Source organism: Vombatus ursinus, unplaced genomic scaffold (assembly GCF_900497805.2).
Source record: "Vombatus ursinus unplaced genomic scaffold, bare-nosed wombat genome assembly UNPS02000582.1, whole genome shotgun sequence".
Lineage (NCBI taxonomy): Eukaryota > Metazoa > Chordata > Mammalia > Diprotodontia > Vombatidae > Vombatus > Vombatus ursinus.
Genome location: NW_020940360.1, coordinates 33,673,620 through 33,679,619, shown reverse-complemented (window position 1 = coordinate 33,679,619; position 6,000 = coordinate 33,673,620). Strand labels below are relative to the sequence as shown.

The 6,000-nt window shown below is 44.2% G+C and overlaps 1 protein-coding gene across 2 annotated transcripts in view; it reads left to right on the top strand.

The window, feature by feature from the left end:
- Nucleotides 1-1,151: 1,151 nt before the first annotated feature.
- ATG5 (autophagy related 5) overlaps nucleotides 1,152-6,000 on the top strand; it is a 138,410-nt gene continuing 133,561 nt past the window's right edge. Inside the window, exon 1 of one of the 2 annotated variants that reach the window (XM_027855355.1) lies at nucleotides 1,152-1,360. The gene's annotated coding sequence lies outside the window, so the exon portion shown is untranslated. The remainder of the gene's footprint in view (nucleotides 1,361-6,000) is intronic. The other variant, XM_027855346.1, reaches the window with a different exon arrangement.

The following is a 6,000-nucleotide window of genomic DNA, read 5'->3' as shown; positions in this document are numbered from 1 at the left end:
AAACTGAACGCAAACAAATACACAAACCACAAGCCTCCTTATTCATACAGGGTGGCCTCCAAATCTTAAGTGTGGTTTTAAGCTATAAAAGCTTAAATAGCTTAAATTTGTACTTTTGTACCTTAAAACAACAGTAACACTTGGGGGCCTCCCTGTGCATACATATGTGTATGTATATGTATATGTGTATATATGCCTCATCTCTTCAAATAGATCCTTATATATAGTTCATATGTATGTATTCGTGTATATGTGTATATATTGTTTGTGTGCATGTGATGTTTACATATGTATCTGTGTACGTATATACATACCTACTAGAGGTCTAGCCTCTTTAAATACATCATTCATATGTATATATATGCCTAACCTCCTCAAATAGATCCTTATATATAGTTCATATTATACATGTGTATATGTATATATAATTCATAATTTACATGCATTATATGTGTATATACTATATAGTTCAGTTTGTATATGTATATGTATGTATGCATGGGTATGTATAATATATGCATATATACACACCTAACTTCCTTAAATATATATGTAACTCATATATAGCTTATATATATAATAGCATATATATATATGTATATATGGTGGTAGGCAATGTCTTCCTGAGTTCAAATTTGGCCTCAGACACTTACTAGCTGTGTGACCCTGGGCAAGTCATTTAACCCCGTTTGCCTCAGTTTCCTCATCTCTACAATGAGCTGGAGAAGGAAATGGCAAACCACTCCAGTCTTTTCGCCAAAGAAAACTCCAAAAGGGGTCACAAAGGGTCGGGTTGACTGAACAATGTGTATGTATGTGTGTGTGTGTGTGTATATACACATATATATGCATATTTGTATATGTGGGCTATCCAGCTCATTCGGGACTTCCCTTTTTTTCTCGGCCCACCTGGGAATTTCCTAACTTTCAGCCCCCAGGCATGGGTCCTAAGGCATGAGGACACAGGGGGTGGGCGGGACCACGCGGCTGTCCACTTGCCATCCGCGGGCGGGATCAGGTGGCCCAGGGCGTGGCTCGCCGGCTCCGGGGTTCCGACTGCGCTCCATCTCCCCCGGACCGTCCGCTCTCTGCTCTGAGCCCCGCCCCCCTCCGGCGTGCGAACCGCCCGGCAGGCCACGTGGTCCATTACGTCATCTCCCAGTGCCGCCGAGGACTGGAGCTGCAGTGGGGGCCTGACGGTCCGGACTGTCGCTTTGCCGGTGTGAACCTCAGAGTTTCCGGGAGGGCCCTAATACGGAAGTGGCCCCCGTTGTGGGGGTCCCCCCCCACTTCCCCCTTTCCTCCCCCCTGCTCCTGTGTCCTTCGCGGCTGCGCGAGCCCTCACCGGGCAGGGTCTCAGGTAACTGTCCCTCTTCTCTGCTCCTTCTGTTCCCCCCTCCCCACCCCCATCGTGGGGTTTCCTCTTCCGACCTGACCCAAGTCGTTCCCTGCCGGGGGGAGGGGGCGGGGCGTAGGGAAGGGAAGCGGTGCCCCCGCCCTCCTCCCCGCCGTGAGGAGCGCGGAAATAGAGGCGAGGGGGGAGTGTTGGGGGGGGAGCGGGAGGTGGGGAGACTGTGAGGCGCCGGGAGGGGACTTGGCCTGGGCGCCCTGGCTGGGAGCTGTGGCCGGAGGGCGGGGGTGGTGGTGGAGGTGCGGAACCCGTCTGGGGCCCTGTAGGCTGCATAGAGGTGGGGCTGCCCCAGAGGCTGAGGTGAGGTTGGTTGTAGGACACCCTCCTAGAGGGTGTGGCAGAGGCAGGTGAATTCTCTGCCTCTTCTGCTTTTGTAATTTTGTAGCTGGTGGATAAGCCCCCAGCCCTTCTTGCCCCAGAGCCCTGGATACCCTACGTAATGCACATAGAACAGCTCCTTAAACCCTCCACGTTCTGGTCTCGGTCCCGTCACACCTCGTGGGGGGGCACTTCCTGGATTTTTCTCTGTTTTCATTAGTGGTCCTAGAGATACTGGATCGTCCCTGCGTACTGAGGACCATTGGGAAGACTAGATGTTTTTTGGTTTTTTCCCGGGGCCATGAGAATACTCTGAAGGACCAAATCAGAGCACTTTTCCCACCAAATAACTCCCAGAAGTGTGAGCGATCTTCAGGTTTACAGAATTTTAGAATTGGAAGGGACTTTAGCTAGGCCATTCTAGTCCAGCCCATACCAGAAAAAAAGTATCCCCATCCAACACATCTGACAAATGGTCTGTCCAACTTTTTCTCTTTTCTTTGAGGAACTGTTATGAGGGAAAACCCACCCAGGGCCATTCCACTTTTGCATGGCTCTATTTAGGATAATAGGTTTAGAGCTTCAGGGGAAAACCATGTGCTACATTGTATCTATGCATAGCATTAATAAATGACAAAATATAGAGTTTTTGGTACTTTCTATGGGAGGAAAAAGTCCTTTAAAATTAAGTCAGCTAGCATATATTAAGGGCCTATTATGTGCTGGGCACTGTGCTAAGTGTTGGGGTTACAAAGAAAGGCAAGAAACAGTCCTTGTTTTTAAGGAGTTGACAGTTTTATAGTGGAAACAACATGCAAATTGCATACATAGAAGATCAATTGGGGGTACTTTCAGAGGACAAGCATTAAGATTAAGGACTATGGAGTTATCTTGTGAAAGATGGGATTTTACAGATAAGGAAACTGAAGGCAAATAGGTTAAATGACTTGCCTAGGACCACTCTTCCTTTATTTTGGACTTAAAAGAAGCCAGAGAAGCTAGGAGACAGAGATGAGGGAGAGCTTTCTAGGCTTGGGGGACAGTTAGTGAAAACATGGAATTGGGAGATGGAATATCTTGGAGAAACACCTAGGAGGCCACTGTCACCAGACTGAAGAGTCTGTGGAGGACATCAAAGTGTAAGAAGACTGGAATGGTAGGAAAGGCAACTCTTGAAGGGTTTTAAAAACCAAACAAATGATTTTATATTCTGGCTTGTAGATGATAGGGAGACATGGTTACACCAAACTTTAGTTTTTTGGCTAGGCAATGGGGTTAAGTGACTTGCCCAGGTTCGCACAGCTAGTAAGTGTCAAGTGTCTGAGGCCAGATTCAGGTCCTCCTGACTCCAGGACTGGTGCTCTATCCCCTTCATGCCTAGCTGGTGCTTGGGCAGGGACCTGTTGTCCAATCTATGAGCTCCAGAGTGAATTGGGTTTAAGGCTTGGTCTTTGACAAAGAAATCTAGCCCTTAACTCCAGAGAAGAGAAGGAGGGAGAGAAGAGGAGGAAGAGGAGGGGATGAAGAGCTGAATTGCCCAACTGAAACTGGCCAACTAGGTCCTTATTCAGGCAGCTTGGACTACTCACAGGTTGTGTTTGTCCTTCATTCTCGAAGAGGAGAATGGTGGTACTCAACAGTAATACGGAGTTAGGAAGAGGAAAGAGGGCTTGGGGAGAAAGATACTGAGTTAAATTTTGGATGTGTCTAAGATGATCGTAGACACACTTTGATATGTGAGATTAGAGGTTGGGAGAGAGGTTGAGTTTGAGAAGTAAATCTGAGAGTCATCTGGATAGAGATGAAAATTGAATCCAGGAGCTGATGAGCTCATCAAATGAAATAGTATAGAGGGAGAAAAGGGGGCCTAGGAAAGAACCTTGAAGGCCACCTATGGTTAGTGGAGGTGACCTGGATGAAGATCCAGGAAAGCAAACAGTGATCATACAGGTGGGAAGAGAACTGGGAGCTGTATAGTCATGAAAACTTAGAAGGTGATATCAAGGAGAAGAGGTCTGCAGAGAGGTCAGAAAGGATAAGAACTGAAAAAAGGCCATTAGATTTGGCAGTAGAGATATCATTAGTAACTTTGCAGAGAAAAGTTTCAGTTGAATGATAAAGTGAGAAGCTAGACCACAAAGAGTTAAGAAGAGAATGAGAGGAATGGAAATGGAGGTATTGATTGTAGATTGCCTTCTCATGGAGTTTAACTAGCTGGATGAACTGATGGATCAAGTGAAGGTTTTTGGAGAGTGGGGGAGACATGGGCGTGTTTATAAACGTAGAATGGAATAGGATCACTTGTTCACATTGAGGGATTAGTGTTGGCAATGAGGACCATCCTTCATGTGAGACAGGTGAAGGAGATGGTGCCATGAGACATTTGAGTGAAGTGAAATAAGGGGCAGGGGAGAAGAGGGATCTTTCAACAGATGGTCTCGCCCCGCACCCCAGTGAAATACAACTCAGATAAAGCATTTATCCAGCACTCTCTGTGTGCTAGGTGTTGGGAATACAATACAAGCAAAAAAAAAAAAAAGCCCTTACTCTCAAGGAACTTACATTCTGACAGCAAAGACAAGAAATAAATGGGAGCTGGAGGCATGAGGGTGGTACCTGTGGTGGAGGTAAGGTGAGAAAGTCTGGAGAGAGTCAAAAGCTTAGAAGTGAGAAGTGAGCATAGATGGTCTGGTACTTCCTTACAGGGTAATTTCAGGCAGAAACACACCAATCAAAGGAAGGGATCATAAGGACTTATGTACATCCAGGCATGAACAGGCTTCTGGGGTACATTAGAGCTCAGGAAGAAGATAGGGCTGGATGTGTAATTTGGGAGTTATCTGCATAGAAACAAGAATTGAGCATATGGGAGCTTATAAGATCATTGAGAGAGTTTAAAGAAAGTCACCAAGAAGTCTAGGATTCTCTGGCTCAGAGTAGCCCTATGATATGGTTCACTCAAAGTTAGGCAGAATATAAGTGTGATCTGACAAAAGCAGGAGGCTGAGAAAGGTCAGTCAGATAGGAGGAGAACCAATAGACAGCATTATTGGGAAAGCCATGGAGATCAAAACTAAAATAATGTGTGATTAGCAGTGCCAGGTTATAGAGAGGTCAGGAAGGGTGAGGCAGCTAGGTGGTGAGGTAATTCAAGTACAACCTTAGACAGTTAACTAGCTCTGTGACCCCCCTGGACAAGTCACTTAACTTCTGTCTGCCTCAGTTTCCTCCTCTGTAAAATGGGAATAACAACAGCACCTTACCACCCAGGGTTGTTGTGAGGATCAAGTGAAATAGTATTTGTAAAGTGCTGGAACATAATAGGCACTTAGAAATGCTTGTTCCATTTCCTTCCCCTGAAAAAAGACCATTGGATTTAGCAGTTATAAGAGGGCATTAATTTAAAAGAAAAGAGGTCAATGGAAACCTTGGAGATACTATTGGTTACCTGGTCTAAGTACTACCACTACTTCAGTTGTGTTCCATGGCTTGTAGGAGCAAGTGCTGTCCCCCAGTCACTGGTGCCTCTGCCAATCTTCTGAACTTGTGCAAGTGGTGGAGCCTAGAATATGCTAGTGAACATAGCTCAAACCACTCTTGTGAGGAGGAATGAATGTTTCAGTAAGTTCAGGCCCTCATTTTCCCTCCTTTTACCTTGATAATAAACTGTCTTTTCTTATACTTTTACCACCACTAACTTCTTTTAGTAGTGAGTAGGCATAAATCAATAGCTCATTTGATCTTAGTGATAAGTTGAGATTTGTTGAGATTTAGTTCAGTTTTGCATCTTAGCACTTGTATAGTTAACTTAAAACTGTAAGATAACCCAATTCTCTCATCTTTCTCTGTTCCTAAGGTAATGTAAAATAAATTATTTCAAATTTTCCTCAATTGCTGTTAATATTTTTCCTATGTCCCTTTTAACTAGAGTACCAAAGTTTTTAAGAGAAAAAACACTGATTATAAACATCCCCATTCTAAAATGAAGATAGATGACATCTATAGTTTTACAATGAACTGTGTATGAAATAATCTAGAATCTAGGTTTCCTTAAACCTAGGTACACTGTTCTTTTCATTAAACATTCTTGTTTGCACATCTTTATAAAGTCAAGGAACCATATATCACAGCAGAAATAGTCAAAACATGCAGTATAAGAGTTAAGTTTAAAATTTAAATACTACATTGCATTCGGCAAATCTTAGTTGCCTTGATGTTTTTTCTATAACTGCCTTTGAATTCTTTCTTTGTTAAAAGAAAAAAGTCTTACC